Source organism: Photinus pyralis, unplaced genomic scaffold (assembly GCF_008802855.1).
Source record: "Photinus pyralis isolate 1611_PpyrPB1 unplaced genomic scaffold, Ppyr1.3 Ppyr1.4_LG3b, whole genome shotgun sequence".
NCBI lineage: Eukaryota > Metazoa > Arthropoda > Insecta > Coleoptera > Lampyridae > Photinus > Photinus pyralis.
The window spans coordinates 18,959,958-18,980,415 of record NW_022170510.1 but is presented as its reverse complement, the minus strand read 5'-3'; positions in this window follow the sequence as shown (position 1 = coordinate 18,980,415).

The window sequence follows — 20,458 nt, the reverse complement described above, 5'->3', positions numbered from 1 at the left end:
GCTTGACGTATATCAATTCGTTATATTTAGTGGAAAAAGTGCTAAACATTGTTCTACAAGTGCTTTTCCACACACATCATCAACAATAGATCAAGGATTTTCAACTCCAATAGTGCAAATTACAAGAGATATTTACGTTTCCACTTCATTTATGAAGAGGTAGCCATTACATGTACGTACAGGTTTCGTTGTTAATACGCCGTTCAAATCGAAGATTGCTGTGAACAAGATGTAAATTTGGAAGGAGGCCTTCGTCGTCATAATTCTGCCTTTTGTCCTCGTTATAGTTTTCGGTAATTATTTGGACACCGGATGCAGCTGTTTCAAGATGAGGTATGTGTTGCATCACGTTTTAACAAACTGAATTGCATTTGAGTTTCTCAGAAAAGTTCGTTTATATAATTTGCGCGTTAAGACTTTGGGGTTAATTAATTAATTAATTCTGTATTACATTTAAGGGTGGATTCGAAACTGGCATGGACCTTTTATTTTATTTAAATTGTAACCTATAACGTCTGCATCGTAATAAACCAGACGATTTTAATGGTATAATTCAGGTAACGTATCGATTTTTTATTTCTTCTGAGCACAACGTTCCCAATTTTTCTTGTCATAAGTCGACCTAAATTAAGTTTTGGATATCAAATATCTGACATATGCGAAGGTCTCTCTCCATCCACGTTGGACTGATGCATGTAAAATCAATTTTCACTCTATTTCTGGTAGACAATCTGACGTATAGGGATAGACATAGATGATAAAATCGGAAATCCCTCTGGGTATATAATAAGAGTCATCATTACTAAGCCATGTGAATGTTATGCACGGAGAAATGGTAAAATTTGCCGCAAATTACTGCAAAGCACCAGCAGAAATACAACAATCAGTTTTTAAATGTACCCACGGCTAGCTGAGTAATAAAAATGTTTTATATACCGCTTACCTTTCGGAAGGCCTCTGATCTCCTTCTAAGGCCTGAAATTCAAAGTCTAATGTTCTGGATCGATGGAACATGTGAATGTAGTTGATTGAATATATTATTAATAAGCACAAAGGCAGTCGAGTTCTACACGTTCCTGTATACAAAATATTTAATACAATACCTAGTTCGTGATCACGTGTCCCTGCTAAATTTGATTCTTATATCTTTTATCTTTATCACATAATGAATTACAGATACATTCGCATGTGGAAATATACAACCCAATACTAAATAAAATTTCAGTACAACCAAAAAGGAATAAATTAAATGCAACTAAAATTCCCTGAAACAAAACCAACATATTTTTTTTTGGATCTGGTTCTTATCAGTGAATGAAATACAACACAGAATATTTTTTATACAAATGGTTCTCATAGGTCGGTTTCTTCAGGAATATCAAAGTTACTTTAAACAAAAACTGACCAGTAATTTATGCAATTGAAAACAAGTTGATATTGATTCTTTTCTCCCCTTTGAAAAATATGGAAATAGACCCCAGCAATGGTACCGTAAACTTTTGATATCACCATATCAAATTAAAATCCATTAATGTCGTTTATCTAAAGATCTTGAAATATGCAGTGTTGCAACATATGCAAAGAACAGCTAAAATATGCAGACGTAAATTGGTGATTGAAAATTTCCCAAATCGTACAGCTCTAATCATAATTATCATCGTAATAATGAATTTTTGGAGGTATTCGTGAGCTAAAAGAACTTTTCAAGTTATGAACCGCTCTACGAGGTAGTCTCGCATGCGAGTTAAAAGGAGTGGTATTAAAAATGGAACAATAAAGAGTTAGATAAGAAAGTGAACCCTTATTTTTGACTGACTAAACAAAGACATGGACATTGAATTATTCGTCAATGCAGAAAACGAAGCTTCCGTATCCTATCTTATATATGATATAAACGATCACGCTCAGTGAACAATCCCAAATAAACTCGAGGGATTCATTATCCAAACAATGAACGTGACATTTATGTCAAAATGGAAGTATCTGATCCGTGTGCGGTCACAATTGGAATTATATCCCGTGGATTGCAGAAAAAATATCTGCAAGAATGTGAAATCCGAATGTAAATTTGCAGTTACGGGGCGAATTTTGTGGCCTTCTTGACGGTAATACTGCACATTCAAGTTTATGTAATGGATGCTACGTTATCCGGATTTACCTAGGCTTGTAGGTTTTAGTAAAGCTAGGGTAGAAGGCTGATAGGAGTTTATTTTTCCAGGAAATTAAAACGGTGCCAGTCCAGGGCTAATATCATTGTTAAACTGCGAAACTCATATATCATATCTACCAAACTCCCATTCTCAATGCCATATCAGTAGGTTTCATGTGTGTGAACATTGCAACCTAAACTTTATGTGCTAATTTTGATGTTACAGCGTTTTAGGTTGGTGCACTAATGGCTAGTGTAAAAGCGTGATAATAATTAAAAATTATCACTTTACGTTAAAGTTCAGATGTATTATGTAAGTGGCGGTAGTGTGTATTATCTGAAATCTAATCAAATTTTTATTAGTCGTAAAAAGAGACGGCCTCTTGTAATTTTAAAGTTATTACTGTTTCGCGAAGGTTATTTTTCATTAAGAGGAAAAGAGTTTGTTATTCCAGTTAATTATGTTAGCTTTACTTCATTTGGACAACTCTATTATCTCCCTTTGGAATCTTATGACACTGAATACTTTCACCCCTGTACTTTCATTTTTATTACGAAAAAAAGTTATGATAAATATTAAATTTTAGGGCTCCTGAATATTACATTTAAAATAAACTTAATGTTAAAACAAATTAAAACTTAAGCGGATATAATTACGGCATGTAATAATGAGCATACACTCGTTTTTATTGCACACTTCTGGTATCGTATTACTTTTGAATGAAGGCAACGCTTTTACCCATCTCGAGGCATTCGTGATTGCATCTTCTAATGTACCTATCTGATATGCCAACAAATTTTTAAATGGGAATGAATGGCTTTGCTTATATTACTCCGCTTGGTGATATCCAAAATCACGAGCTCTCTAAGGTCGTAAAGCCCGCTGCTTTTTTTTAATATGATCTTGTTGTTGACAAACGCATATGGAAGTGAGCCAGTAAAAATACAACGCAAAATATTACACAAACAAGCTCTCGCTTCAAACAAATGAAATATATTTTATTTAAAAGGTTTTTTTTTGTTCCACATGCACGTTAAAATGCTGTATACTTGTTATGTAAGTGATACTCCTACTCCACTCTGACAGGTTGGGTCGGTAATTAACCCATTATTAAATGCGACAAGTCTACAGTGAACCAAGATCATTTGAGTGAACTCGGTCACAACGTAAATACTTCAGATGACGTATTCGCCTGGTCTAGGGCCTGGTCGATTGGTCATCCCACACAATAAATGACCTCGTGACAGCCTATGCGTCAAAAAGATTTAATACATAAATATTGAATACGAGAAGGTAAATCTGACTGACATAAAGAATGTATCTGGGTCGCACAATGGGTTCGAATAAACACAATTAATTAATTGATGACAAAAATTTATTTCATAACATTAAATGAAAATTAAAATAAAACTACCGACAAAGAGAATCTTACAAATCTTGTTTGTACATAGAACCCCGTACGCAGACGGGCGATAATTAAAAATAAGAAAATGTATTAAGTATTTAGTTTTTTTTCTCTTTTAATGATCCTAAAATTTGGGAGTGAATAGTTTTGCTATAAACGAGTGCAATTAACACAAACGCTGAACGGTTCAGAACTTCAAACTTGATAAACGAAATGGCATGTTGAATACGCTGATGAAAAATGCCGGTGGTTACCCGAATGGTATAACTTTTAATTAAACAAAGGACACAAGAGAACCTCAACAGATTAAAGGCTTCACTGAGCACTCAGATTGCTTCTTTTACCTCAACTTGACTAACTTTTTCCGTAAAACACACCTCCTATTCATAATTTGAGCTCATGCAAAATTCGACATCAAATTATTAAACTCTATGGACTCGGTTGTGGTTAAAGCAGCCAAATTCCCTAAACTCAATTGACCTTCGTTTTATAATTATCTTGGATTAACTATGTTGAATATTTAATAATATTACTTCTAGGGCGCTAACACATTTGTACATTGGAAAGAACTACACCACTTACAAAACACCTGTCCAGCTCAAAGTCAAAATTTTTAATTACCAATTTCTCTGGGCACATCCAGCTTCCGCTATAGTGAAAAATCTCGATAACAACGTAACTTTTATTAATTTTAAGACTCTCAGAGGCATTGAGCACTTTTCACAATCCAAAGGAATTATTTAAACAAATTTTGTATCGCACCTAAGACAATTCTGCTCACGAACGCCAAATTAACTAAAAATTAATGCTCAGCGTCGTAATATCGGTTCGAAAAAATGTATTCCCAAACAACACAAGAAATCAATTGAAACAAAAAATGCCTGAAGGAGAGAGAAGCTTACAAAGCTTGCGTAGACAAATTTTACCCCGCACACAGGCGTTCGATAGGGAAAATGTGAAATCTTAAAATTATTTTCGTTCTAATGCATCTGGTCACCGAGAAACCATCAAAACAAAGAACTACCCTGCTGCTGTAACTACTAACTGCTAACTAGCCATGAGCTATTTAGTAAAAAACTGAAGTTATGGTGATACCTTTAATATACCCACTTCACGGCGTTTGAAATACAATTTTACAATACCTTCTAATGCATGTTGGCGTGGAGTAGCATAGATCTCCATATAAGTCGTCTTGATTCATAATTCCCCTAGGTTAAAGCTCATATTCGTGGTATATGAAGTTTACAGAATATGACAAGCGTTACGTACTTTTGGAAATCGAGAACAAATTTCAACAAAGTGAAATCTACGCGAGGTTTTTTTACCCGGTTGAAAAATTAGTCTTTTTTATTTATTATTAATCAATCATCATCATGGTCATAACACTATGTTCAGTTTTTTTTTTACAAGATTATTATGCCGTTTTAACTCGGCGTATTCCCGGTTATCGAGATTTAAAATCAACACGATGTAGGTATGTGTTTGTTATGTAACTTGATACATTAACATAGGTATACTCAAGCAGTGCAATTTTACGTGTAAGTAAACTTTGCTCAATTTTGTAACAATGGTTCTCATCATTTCCGTTTCGTTGTAACATAATGAAATAATCCATACGTTAAAGTTGGGTACTTTGTGTGCGTATTTACTGAATAATGCGAATATGCTTTGATGCTAATTGCTGTTGTTTATTTTATGTAAAATCGCTTTAGGCTTCAGAAATAATAACGATAGCTGAATGTTAATAATTTCTGAAATTAACAGAGATGGCTAATCTGCGGGCACAAACGTAGGTATTAGATTTTTGAAAGGCCATGTAAAGGCTGCGAATTACATTCAGATTACCCAACCAAATGCAAATCTCTAGATTAAACGAACTTACCTCAAGTGAAATGATGAATCTAAATTTTATGAAGTATCTCGTCTGACTAACATAGTAGTCCTTGTTACAAGCACATAGTCAGCACGAGTTCAGAGAAAGGAACAAGATACAAAGAATCGCGTACGATTTTCGTATTCGGAAACCAGACTTTTAATCCGGCTCATATTCAATAGCACTGATCCTTACACTCGCGAACTTGCGAAAGTGCAGTTCGTCCGTAATTGCGTTTCCTTGGACAGGCCAACATAATTCGGATATTGCTTAGACAGACTGTGAATACTTAATTTTTATTTCTTGAGATCTCTTGAACTGGTTTATTCGTTTGTTGTACGTGCTGTGAACGGATTGTGTACAAAAAGGCTTTAGGTCGCCTTAGGGTTCTTTTGTTTGATAATAAATTTTTGTAATCTCAAGTTAGTCATTGAATTTATGTGCCAATTTAAGGTTTAGATTCAATTCTATTCAATTATCATGTCAGATTTTTGATCTGTTTCAAAATTGTACTGATTTTCTAATAAAAAGGATTTTATATCCTTGAATCAAGGGTTTTCTTTTCTCTGAACTCGTGGTAATTATGTGCTTAGAACAAGAACTACTAGGTTGATTTAGGACGAGGTGCTTAATCAAATTTTATGAATGTGTACCGTGAAAAATTATGTAATAAATTGAATACAAATTTAGCGAAAACGGAAAAAAAATGAACTAGGCCTGACACCAAGTTCAGTTGGTTCCCTTAATTGCAAAATACAGTACTCTTTAAACTGATTTGAATCCTTTAAGATCCCTCGTTTAAAATTTTGACTTAAATATTCGAGTATTTATCTTTGACCATGGATCTCAAAGTTATCCAAGTAATCTTGCGAAATACATAAATACGACTAACCTTTTATTTACAATTTTTTTGGGAGTGGATGCTCTGAAACTCTTACTGCTAACCTTTTTTCTCGTAACATTGGGGTTGATATCAGATATTTTCCAAAGAACTGCATCCTTAAAGCCGCCGTCACGAAAAAATTCATGATGATAAATGCTCTCAATGTTGTTGATCAAAACTGCGTTTTGCATACACAGATACATTAACTAGATTTTAGTACGGTTTAATTGAAATTTGATGAAAATCTCTGAGGTGAACGGTTGCACTAAGTTGCCATTTATGTTAGCAGTACTAATAGTTAACTTTATTTAATTTTGCGAACAGTTTTCTTTCTTGCAACTCCCTTTTTACTTTCTTGAACGGCACAAATACCAGGTAAAGTTTCCCAATGAATTCACTTACGAGTGCGTTTGCTTATAATAGCGGACGAGGTCTTTTGATTGAATGGATTCTACACATTAAGGAGCTTTTCGAACCGAAACGACACTTCCCTTTTTGAGTGCTCCAGTTTTTCACGATCGCGCAAGACGCTTTCTACGTGCCGTACTTTTGTCCACTTGGACAGCTAATGCTGATTTTTCAAAAACTACTCTCCTAATTTATTTACCATGTCACGGCCTCCATTCGAATCTGGTTTCAGCTCGACTACCAAACGAGGCTGCCCTAATCTTGTGGGAAATAATTCTCTAACTGCTTAGTAATTTTTTAACGCCTACTGAATGGTGGAATAGTAATAGCGGCGGTATTGTATTAATTTCATTGGTTCAACCAGCTTGTATATACCATACTGACTTTGTCAGCCTATTCTTATCAAGCTGTGCTGCAAATGTAACTTAACACGACCTACTTCCAGCGTGTAATTCAAGACCAAATGTAGACAAACACACTTTTGTACAAATAATTCATTGGAAACGGTGGAAGATTACGAAAGCTCGCTGCTATTACAATCGACAACATGAAAACTTGAAATTTAACGCAAATAAATGCTCTCGTTGCCATTTCTTTCGACAAATTGCCCTAAAAACCACCATTTCCCCCAGTGGGTCTGGCTTGGCTGTGGAAATAACATCGGCCATAGTTGAATATTAGGACTATTGCTTTTGTCTTGAAACTATTGTTATAAATTAACGATATCGTCCCATTTCCTGTTGCCTTTTCTAGCCAAGTAAACTAATAACGTCTGTAAACTTAAATTACCTATTTACAACTGCAATAATGAGAAAGAGGCGTAGAATCTTCATTTAACAGTAAAGCCCAAATCACGAGGAAACATACAAATACGGGGTTACTATTTTCACGTGTATGACTTGTGAGGTGCGGGCTGCCTTATGCGTTACGGCCCGGCGCGTGTTTGTTTCGCGAAGTTTTTGAGAAAGTAATTAAATACTGTTACAAAACTACTGAAAAGGTCTGAAACACAATTTATTTACTCTTACAAAGAAATTTAATTCCTACGGATCTTAACCCTCAGGTAAAATGTTTCTCTGTTTCATCGGACTATTGCCATGTTAATGAACTGCTTTACTAGCTCATTACACTTCACACAAAGTAATCATCTTCTTATACATTTGAAGATGACACTTGTGCCGAAAGTAGAGGGTATTTTTGCCAGTATCTTAATATCCAAACGTAATTATCTCAGAAATCAGTACAGTAAAATGTATGGAGGTCTAATTTGATTGAACTCTTATTTTATACTGAGTTAACTGATTAGCTATTAATAGCATGAACATTTCTGCAGAGGTTTTCTACTAATGCTTACCAATGCACACATTTCCCTCGCGATTTATATGAGTCTATCCCTGTTTCAGATATACAATAAATTCCAAAGGTAGATATATCAAGGGATTTAGCAGAAATTACTTTACTATTTGCTTAAATCTTACATACTTTACAACGGCACTGGAAGGAACTGAATCAAAATATCATTTCGAACTCGTGTAAGGCCCACTAAAACGTCATATTAAAACCTATTTTTATTCGGTACCAACTCGCTTCGCAGCGGTAACTCGAGCGATCCATGCGTAAAAAATCTTATCCGAGAACCTCAAGTTAAAGGATAAGTGCCCTGAAGGTGGATTAGGGATCAGAAGTGAATAAAATAAAATCCTTCAGTCGTTATCAGTAAGGGTCACGTGTATTTGCTAGAAGCTTTTAAACTTATAAGCGTACGCAAGTTAAAAAAGCTATTGAAATATCGTTTCGGCAATATCTATATGCTTTCGTACACTTCAGTAGTTTCAAAAACAAGAATGGCTTTATATACTGGGAAGATACTCGTACTTAGCGGTCGTGCGTTTTTCAAAAGTTACTTGACCTCGTATCCAAAAACTTTCTAATAACATTTCCACGAATTCGTATAAAAGGTATAGGTGACCGGCGAGTTGCGCCGTCCATTTGCACATTTTCTGAAAAGGGCGAAATGATGTTATTTCAAAGATGTAACTCATTGAATATTCCTTTGTTCTCAAAGACAGAAAGTTTCGACTAGTCGCATATCACGTTTTATCGCAGTTACAAGTGTTTTTCTGCTGCCATTGACTGCATCAAGGATCTATACTTCGAAGTGCCAAGTTTAAACACAGTTTCGATACATACCTCCAATTTATTTTAAAAAAATTACAAAATAATTTGTTATTGTTTAATTCTGTGTAGAACTAATAGACAAACAAGTTAAAAAGTAATCATAACCGATTTACAAAGAGCGCATTTCCACAGTCTTTGCTCGAAAAAATACGTTGATCTAGACAAATTCGTTTATCCAATAAAATCCGTCCACTGCACATAAGAAAGTTAGCACTGCGCATGCACATAACCTATTCTTTGACATGTCATTTCAACTTGATTGTATAAGAATCATCTTTGTAACGTCATAACGTCACTAAGCTACCGAATTTTACAAAGTATCATACCAAACATTTATCCTACCTTCATGACGAATCTAAATTTGTAGGTTACACTTACTCCCCAGAAAAAAAACCGCACATGCCCGCTGGCTTAACGGCTATAAGTAGAATTTATACGCACAACAATCTTATACAAGTGAATACCGAACGATCATCGAGATCTTCACGCATCCATCAATTTGACAACACACGTCCTTAAGGGGTTGATTCTTTCCCCTGAAATCAGCATAGCTTGCAAAACAAATTTTTTTAATTTGGTATTAGTTTTACTTTTACTCGAGGTGCGTATATACAAAATTTCATTTAAATTTCATAAAGCGCATTTTATAAATCGAAGTAGCTTAGTAAATGGTTGGGTTATAAGGTAGTAACCGACTATCGATGTTTACTTTTTTGGTAGATGATTAATCGGGAGGAGGCTCTTTATACATAAATATTTAAAGACCGCTTGGCATACATTCAAAATCCTCTGACACTCCATTCTGCAGATATTTGCACCGAAAGCTTTGACATCACCAATAGATATGTCTCGTCCAGACGTTCTACTTGCCTTTTATGGGTACCCTCCTTCGACACTTCGTTGGCAAGGTATTTGCTTTGAGTTCAACAATGGATATGTCTCGTCCAATCGATTCAATTTACCTTTGAGGTTCTTTCCTCCGACAAACCGTTTTCGAGATATTCGCCAATGGATATATTTCCTCCAGACGCTCCAATATTGTCCTTTGTGAGTACGCTCTTCCGACAAGCCGTTCTGCAGATTAGTTTGTAACCAATTTATTTCGATTAGACTTTTCATAACAATACCATGAAGAGCAGAACGTGGGTTTACCAACCCCCTCTCCCCCCTCCCTAATTTTTGGCACCGCTAAAGGCGTGCATTATGCAAAATCTGGGACCAATTAATTGTATGTAAAAGTTGTGCAGGTTTTACTTTTATAAACAGCATCTCAGGAAATAATTCATGTGGAGGACCCCCTCCCCCCCTTAAGAGAGCGAAATTTGATGGCCGTGTGGGACATCTTCAAGGAGTATGTTATGTATGTTCTTTTTAACCAAACCGATACAAGAACCCTACTTTTTAGAGGTTTAGTCTGTTTTTGGGCTTTTTGATGCGTTAGTCTACGTAGCTGAAAAACAATAGCGACCTTTCTTATACCCTTGAAATACCCTATCAAATAGCGAAAAAAAGTAGAACAATAGCTCTTAAGATAAAGATGCAGTAACGACCAGACGAACGGACAGACGGACGGACAAACTGACGGACAGTGGTCACAATAGCGCATTTTTTTTATTTTTATGGAAATGGTAGGATGTGTTATGGAATTTTTCTTTTGTTTTAATAATGGCGGTACCAAATTGAGGCTCAAGTTTGGCGCGAGATTAGATTATGTTCCCAGAAAGTGCTATACAATGTTGCTTATTGAGGTAGAGTCTTGCAACTGGCATCACTTTCGCATTTTTCCGTTACGCTCTCTATATACCTCGACCCTAGGGGAAACAATTTGGATTTTGGGTGTACACCCCTCTGAATTGACATGAATTAATGTGGATTAATTTTAATTAACGTGAATCAATTTGAATTAAAGTGAATTAATTTGAATTAACGTGAATTAATTTGAATTAAGGTGAATTAGTTTGAATTAACGTTAATTAAATTGAATTAACGTGAATTAATTTGAATTAACGTGAATTCATTTGAATTAACGTGAATTAACTTCAATCCAATGACGAAATTGAAGATGATGAAGCACATCCACTAATAACCGACTTAGATGAAAATACAAAAGAAGTAAAACGTGCGCAGAAAGCGCAATTGTGGTTTAAAAGAGATGTGTTTAAAGATCTTATTAATGACGAAGAGGATGATGCTGATTTTTGGATCTGATGGTTAAAAGATTTAAAAAGGAAGAGGTAGCAGTTGTAGATGAAACTGATGAAGACCACACAAAGAAAAATATCAAGGTAGATACTGCATATGACAGTGATACTTCCGATAGTTTCAGTGACTTTGATGTCGAAAAAGAAATGGGGTCACGTGAGACGAAAAATGTGCATAATGGTACTTCACACTCGGGTAAATCCCTAACTTTTGTATTCATTAATAGTTATTCCACTGACCGTTAATACTTTGGGTAATGTCCAGGGGGCGTCTTGGGTAAAAAATGTAGGTACTTTAAAATTGTGACCAATGGCGTACGTCTCCCCTCAAGGGGGGCATACATATTTTTTAATGACAACCATTTATTTTTTATTACATATTCTTAAAGTGCACACGTTTATGGATATAGAAACGTAAAAAAATTATTATACACATTATTTTTACTACGTAGCCTGTTCGTTAGAAATTTTTAAACTTGCACTTGAAATAGGAATATAACATTTTCTATTTTTTGCTAAATGCTCGATTTTATTTTGAATTCAACACATTTATAATTTTCTCCCTATCTGTCATAATTTTTTACGTATGTCAATTTTTCTCCAAAAACTGGGATATGCAAAGGTCTATTCAAAAATTCATATCCTTTAAACAGTTCAAGGCAAGTGAGTGCTTTTTTTATAATCGAATTCTTAAAGTCTAAGGAATATTTTTGGTGGCACCATTTTGGAGTTGGAATTCTGGAAATTTTTGCAAAATCACAACAGTAATACACAGGAACGTGAATTAATTTGAATTAAAGCGAATTAATTTGAATTAACGTGAATTAATTTGAATTAAGGTGAATTAGTTTGAATTAACGTGAATTAATGTGAATTAACGTGAATTCATTTGAATGAAGGTGAAGTAGTTTGAATTAACGCGAATTAACTTGAATTAACGTTAATTAATTTGAATTAACGTGAATTAATTTGAATGAACGTGAATTAATGTGAATTAATTTGAATTTGAATTTTTGGTGTACACCAAAAATGGTACTTGTTTCCCCCTAGCCTCGATCGCTCACCTTTTCTCTCTGGCTTCTTTCTCTCTAGTGCTTTATCAGTTTTGATACAGTTTCTTATTTCTTTTCACTCTCCAGTACTATATTGGATTTCTCTATTACCTCTCCTATCTGAAAGGCCACCCGCAAGTATGGCATGTCCTGCGCCGGTGCATTCCCCAGAGTTTCTGCATTTATCATCTAACCTCTTTTTGAATTTATTTGAGCATATGCTGTTTTCGCCGTGGACTGTGAGCAACTGTGCCACACAGCAGTTGATTGTATTGTATTTTCTCAGTGCACCTGATATTAAGTTGCCTATGACTGCTTTGGTCCAGGACCTGTCGATTATTCCATTCTTGTCTCTTTCTTCTCCTACTTTAATCTTAATCCCTAACGGAGGGGCGCTGAGCCTTTGTAGAAACTGGGCGGTATGTTTTCCTTGTAATTTACCATTTAAGTCTTTGGGGGTTTGTTTGAGACCACACCACCAAATACCTCACTGTAATACGCCACTAACGGCTAACACACTTTTCTTCGCCTCGTGTGGTCCGCCATAGTTCCACGTAAGTCTACCCATTTGCTTTGCCGTTTTGCCAACCTTCTCCACGACGTTTGTCCAATGCTCTGTACTGGGTGACCCAATAAGACTGTTCCTCTGCCATATCTCGGGAACCGTTCGTCGTATGACTTTGGGGTAAAAAATTGTTGGTAAATCGGTTATGAAGAATCGCTGGAAAATATTTTCAAGTTCTAAAAATGACTACCAGAGGGCGTAATTGCCATCTTAAATTTTAAAATTGCATTTTCTTTAAATTTCGAATAATAAACTAACAATAAACATTCTTTTTTCACATTTTTCTGCTTTAACTTATTAACCGTTGGACCGATTGTAACAAATTTGATATCGTTGAAAATAGCATTCCTTGGGCAACAAGAATCAGCCAAAGTATAGTTAATTTAGTTGAATTCTTCTCCGGCAGGGGGCTAGTTTTGATACTATGATCCAAAATGCTAAAAAAATCACAAAAATCAATTGGAATGATATGAATTTTTCTTTATGAAAAAGTAGCCAAAAAACACCTAAAGAGGCCAGTGAAAACCGTTTTTCAAAATCTCGTTCCTAACCTCAAATATTGGGAAAAGACAATATAACTTGTTCAATGTTTCGTTTTTAAGATTTACTTTTGCACATACGAACTCCCCGTGTAATGCAACAGGCACCGTGCATCCCGACAGCACACGGCATGCTAGATTTAATAAATTTTCTAAATTTAAATTAACGAATTTCTCAAGTTTGAATGTGCGATCAGATAGATTTTAATGTCACATCTAAAATTATATTTGAGAAATTTTTCGTCAAATAAATGAGATATTGAGGTGACCCTCTTATCTCGAACGCACTGTATATAGTTTTATTTTAGCTGTCACAGCTGATATCTCGGTTACTCTTAGAGATATGAAAAATGCCACAGAAGAAAACAAAACAGAAAAATGCATGCTTACCTAGATTAGCCTCCAGTTGAACAATGGTCCTTAATACTACCTTGACAACGTAGGCCACCCTGACATATAAATACAACATAACAGGAACAGATGGTGTTCATCAGTACATCCTTAGCATATCCATCTTTTTCATTGCTCATTTCGTGATAGGTATAACGCTGAACAACCTTCCTTCTATAACAGTTTGTCATATCTTTAACATGTACATAACCGAAATATCCGCTGTGACATCTAAAATCAAACAGACTGTACCAGTGAAATTAAATTTGTGGTCAATATTAAAAATTACACGCAATTTATATAACAAGCTGCACGCAATACAGAAGAGTAAATGGAAAGTCTAGGTATAGAAAATTTACCCAAAAATCAATAGGCGTCCACAAACAAAGAAACTTCTGCAATTACTTTCGGAACGAAGTATGAATGTGTTTGCATTCATTCCAAACTTTTAAGAGAGCTGCCAATGTTTACCTTCGCACTTTAAGCCCGAGGATCCCATGCATGTAGCGAAATTTTGTGGTTATCTCTCAGCTAATATCAGTTTAATTAGTCCGATAACTAATCGATGTTCATAATAATTAATAACGCCTGCTCAAGAAAATGAAGCTCTCTCATTTGCCGATAGGTTCGCTAGATATTATAACGTATAGGAATCGATGAGATTAAACTGAGGGGCCTTTCCATAATTTACAGATTCAGATACACATGAATTCTGATTGTAATAATCCTATTAACTTGGTGCATACCGTATCTTTTAAAATATACGTTTAGTGGCACATTCGTTACTTTTATTATAGTGATGCAATTAAACTGTTATGATGTGCATTATTAACGAACATCTAGATCGTTTATAATTTTTTATTGCTGTCTGTCTATCCTCCGTCTGTCCGTGTGCACGATAACTTTGTGTAGAAACGTCCGATGGCTTTGAAAATAAATACCCATATGCTTCAGGATATAAGAAAGGTCGCTATTGTTTTTCGGCTACGTAGACCAACGGGCAAAAAAGTTACAAATTACAGCCCAAAAACTGTCCAAACCTCCAAAAAGGATTTCTTTTATCACACTTGTTACAAAGAACGTATGAATGTCCGCTTTTCTGTGTTAGTAAATATTCCTTCAACCTCAGGCAACTATGCAGATGCCAAAAAATATTGCGCATGCGCATTTCAACTTTTGTATTTGCGCAATCCCTATTTTTTTTTATTTTTTAAGATATTTAAATGAAATGTTGTATGGAGGCACCTCGTAAAACTAATGCGGAATCGAAAAAGTTGTTGTTTCCGTGGCCAATCGGTCCTGAGTACTGTCACTTATTCATGCGTTCGTAGTAGACCGAAAGTTCAGGTCTCAGTCGACGAAAAAGAAGTGCGTTACCTTCCACAACATCCGGATCCACTTACCCGTAAACTTGCAAAGTCAATAAAATCTGACCTAATAGATTGAGGTTCAGTCGGGAATCATGGCAATTAGCATTCAAATTAAAATCGGCGCTAAAAACTCCTATAAAGATTGCATTGCCTTATATTTGCTGTACTGTAAAGTCAAGGTGAGACGAACTTAAGGAGGTCCGTGCCTTGGAGAAGGTACATTCTGCTATGTGCAACGCAAACGGTCACCAAACCACCCAATCAAGTGTTCAATAAACACCTGATGTAATTCTGGGTACGAAATCAAAAAATTTAACATGAACACTCTTATCTAGATCACAAGTTGGGCTCGATTACAAAATTAGCAATTTACAGATGAATCAAATTTATTCAACATACATCAATAAGTTGAAGAAAAATAGGCGCTCAGGGTCATATAACACATACCACCCAACAAGCGATCGATTGAAACAATTAATAAAAGAAGAAATCTTGATCACCTTAAAGTGAAACTGAGGCACAAACACTTCTGGAACTTCGCTGTCTTTACTTTAATTGCAGTTGAGGTTTGCTCTTGATGATGGAAAAACCCCCTTTAATCCGTACTGAGAAAGGCTTCATATACACGATAAAGGCTTGAACGACAACAATCCGAATAACTCTTTCGTAAGCGCACTACACGCTGTCGCTCTACTCGACTTAAACAGTCGCTTTGACCGACTTATTAAATAAAACCACTTAGAGCACAACTGACTTTTATATGCTGCCTTTAATATCACCAGGACTCGAAGTTCTACCGCTGACTACGATGCACCAAAGGCCTCTACCACCAAGAAAGCGACGATTAACGGCCACTACCAAACAAGCAGCAATTGACGTCCACCACCCAAAAAGCAATGATTAACGTCCGTCTGTTCTATTAAAAAAATCCCTTTTCGCTCCACTTCCCATTGAATAAATTAAACACCTCTGTTCACTACTGCGAAAAAACGTTTGTGATAATACGTGCTTATCTTGAAACTAATATTAGCCTACGCAGTGAAAATGCTCTTATCGCAATGATCGTACACAGCACTTTTACAAAAAAATAAACTAAACCTTTTAACACGTAATCTCTTCACAATTAAATTAACAAAATACAAGCGAACATTTTGTTAACGCAAACTTAACGCATAATAATTTCCGAGTAAATGTATTTTAGTTAATTTCCCGTCCATCAAGCTTTACCCAGATTTAGCTTTCCTAAGAATTTTCTTGCATTCAACAAAGACCCTATCTTCCTTCTCAGAACCTTTTAATTTCATTGTGAATATTTCCGACTAACCCGTTTCTACGCTGTCTCCCACACACACAACTAACCACCTAGGGTTAGAATTTTTGGGTAGTACATGTCGTCGGCCCGTGTGGCGCAGTTCTGTGGTACTACTGGTAGAGCAGCCTTGGCTGAAACGCCCATTCAAAAATAAAGGCAAATAAATAAATAAAAAAAATAAATAAAGATCCTTGCTGAAGCAGTCTACGCAAAATTAAACTGTTAAAAGTTATATATTTTCTTTTATTTTAATTAAGAGAAAGTGGAACTAGGAATAGTGAATTGCCAGGTCAAGGGTGAATTTACAGTTCGCGCAAAACACATTTAAACAAAAATTATACATAATTAAATAAATAATTGTAAATAAAGTTAACATTGGCCTCAAATTCGAATAACGTGATCGTAATGGTGTTCATTCTGATTTAGCGACCAACATTTAGCCCTTAAAAATAAATGAAATTCAACATAATTATACAAGGTGACTAATCGTTATATTTTAGGTGGTGGTCCCAACTAAAACGTCCGCATCGCGTAGATTACACAATATTAGTCAGTGAATTTACCCTCTGGTCATCCACTGTAGTTATTTACATTGTGAGATGGTATTTAATTGATTTTATGGTCATCTGCAAGATTTTGAGTTAATTAATGAAACTGTATAACGGTTGTACCTCGTTATAAAGTTTTGAGGTTTCTTGGAAGGCGATTAGGAAAAATTTAAGGACAGGGACGCGTATACAGTGCCTATACAATGAAAGGAACAGATTCATTTGCTGTTCTAGTTTTTATGTTCACTTCTTCACTTGCGGTTTTGTTATAAATTAAGTAATTTATATAGACAGTGTCTAAATTGATTCCCTTCCTGTATATTGTGGCTGGGAACGGGAAAGCTTTCCGATGAACCGAAGATGTTGGATGGTGAAAGTGACCGGGCTACAGAATAAACGCTGGGTCCATTTTAGTGAAAGATGTCATGCAACTTTGAATATTTCTATAGTGTAGGCCCAAATAGGGCCCTAAAAATCGAGTTTCTTCACAACTTCATTTCTCCACCCTGTTGAGACGCGGCACCGTTTATTGAGAGAAGTACCCAATCGGTGTAGCAATATAAATTCTGGCAACATGAAGCAACCAGGTTGTATATGCCAGCCGCGGAACGGACGGATGAACGTGGAACAGACTCGAGCGCCATCAGAAGTTAAAGAAAACCATGATTCTGACCAAGGCCGGCGGCATGAATTAATTTGCGGTAGCTACAGGAAGTCAAATGTAGGAAGTAAAATAATACCCCTCTTATGATTACCGAAAGAAAGATGGCAAATGCTTACCCTTCAAGTTCACAGAACGGTGATAAAATCGTAATAGTAATGTAATAATTAACTCTTAGGATTCAACCCTCAACATGCTTAATTTTCGAATCAATTCATGACAACACGCAAACAAAAGAAAAAACAACACGCTGCAACTTGGACAATACGCTGCATTTTTCTTTGGTGACCACAAACTGTTATCCATTAATCGACGTGCCCGAGGATCTTTCCAGAACCGTAATGGTAGATACATTCGTTTCTTTTATTGCGAAGGCAATGATTTTGTCGGCTTACTGTTGCATTGTGCAAAATTATCACCTAATTAATGGAAAAGTGGTATGATAGTTTTTTCGGCTTACTTTAATAATTTCTTTTAAAGTTCTCGGTTAAATTATTCCAGTTCCTATTTTCAATTGATTTAAAAACGGCAGACTAACTGAAAGAATTGGCGTTATAATTCACATCTTTTAAATTTGACTGTATGATGTAATTTTCGCCTTCAAACAAAATTAGACTGGGATAAATTGCGGAATATTGAATTTTTGAAGGGTAAAATTCAATAACGCTCCGTTATGAACCCCAAAATACTACGAGTTGCGACTGTGATTTATGCATGTTAGCCGGATTTAGAAATGGTCGAAATTGCGTAATTTTAATCCATTTACCGTAAATTTATTCACATGGATTCGAATGTCCTTGTAGGTACAGCCACTAATATAAAATGCATAGCCTATTTAAGTGCGTCACGGTGTTGGTAGAACATAAATTAAGGTTTACGGTACGAACTTGAACAAAAATCCTTACAAAAATGTATTCCATTACAAGGCGCTTTTATAGTTTACAGGATTACGTTCTTTTATGAGCAGTAACTTTAAGTTGACTACTATTTCCATTGCTTACATGAATTACGTTTGAGAAGCGAGTCGCATTACCTCAGATACCCTCGGCCATCTTTCAATAAGCTGAATATAGATTAGGTACGTGTGAAAGAATAAAAACTGGGTGCTAACTATACGACACCAAGTCGCTATCCCTTATCCAATAGTTTCTCTTTGGTTTGCTTTTCGGTACGGTTACATAACATCTAAACACTTTTTCCTGTTTATTTTATAGCAGAAAAGAAACAACCGGTTATTACTCAAAATTCCGTAGGCCATTCAAGCGTGTCTCGTTTATCCTTAACTTTCGCCCCTTAACACTCTTAGTTCAAGAATTTAGGGTTATATGTTGTAGACATAAATTTTAGTAAGTCGTAAAGAGTATCGTTATAGTTTATATCACACCTAACGACATTATTTATATGCCTGAGTTTGAACCAATTCCTTGGGCATCGAAATACATCACTAACTCGATTGGAAATGATACAGAACAAACGTATCAGCAAATTACTAACCCTAACCTTGAAAAAGTACCGTGTGCTTAACGTATTCGGCACATAGGTTGCAACCCCCACCAAGATGTAGAAACAAAGCGAAATATCGTATAATTAGGGGTTGTAAGTTTCGCAAATTATTTTGATCAGACAGCCCACCCAATTTTTTTTTCTGTTGGTAACCTCCATCTTGTGTGGGAGTCTTTTTTTAAATCGAGGTTTGGGAAACAGTTTACAGTTCAGCCATTGCCCTTAGTACCACCTCGGGTACTCCGTCTGAGCCCGGGGTTTTCTTATTGCCCAATTTGCCCTTTTCTCCACAGTGACTTCTGGGACGCCTCATCTTCTCCATTCCTTGCAACTTTTCGTGTTACGGGAACAGCTTCCTTATAATCTGCTGTATCCTTATATCCTTTCGTTACTTTTCTTTACGATTTGGTAGGCTTTGTCCCAAATGGCAACGTCAACCTCTTTGCAGAGTTAACACTGACACAATTTTTTACCTTTATTGATCATCTCTCTCAGAATCTTCCTTTCCTGTTTAAATTTTTTCCATACTTCCTGAACATTTCTCTCACATAAACTTCTCCTAGTTTCTTCTGCTATTTTCTCTATTGGTACGCTTGCTATCAATTCTCTTCGCAGCCCCTTATCATCCTTGCAGAGTTAAATCTTGGATTCGGTTGACGATATCTCTCTTTTTTGTGCTTATGTGCCCCGTTAGCTCCCGGATTATATCTTACATAAGGCATTTGTGGCCACTTAGTGACTGCTTTCACCCCCCCCCCCCCCCTTCCTCCCTTGGCGCATTCTATGGTGTAAGCTTGAAGTTGCCAGTGTAATATCGATTATATTGATGTAATTTCCTCTACTATTATTCACATTAACTTGCGTGTCTCTCTTGCCCACAGTAGTGCACTACCCCCTTTCTTGTTTGGTACTACGACTGAGCGAGGTTTCTAATTATTACACGTCGAGTTCGGTCTATGTCCCACGTCCGATCCCTCTTCAACACAATGCCCAGCTTGAAGGGTTTGTGGATTCCGGAACACCTCTCTACACTCTACCGCCATAATGCCTACTTCTCAGTATTTGTGGCATTTGTACAGATTTTTTAGTGCACTTTTGCGCACTTGATGTCTGTCTGTATGTCTGTCTGGGTCACAAAAGCTCCTGAACTACACTACTTACGGACGATTGGTGTCATTCGATCAGAAAAATTATTTCATATTTGTACTAAGGGCTATTAAGATCGAAAAATCAATTCAAAGTGCACTCTTCGCCTCTTGCTCACAAGTGGCTTACAGAATTTTTTCCTACTTCATTCCGCCTTCCCTTCCCCGTTCTCTATTTTGATCATGATGTCGCTATTTTTTTTTAAGTTATACCTACCCTTGTACTTTTACCTCTGTGCCTTCCATGTTTACTTACCGCGCCCTCTTGAGGACCT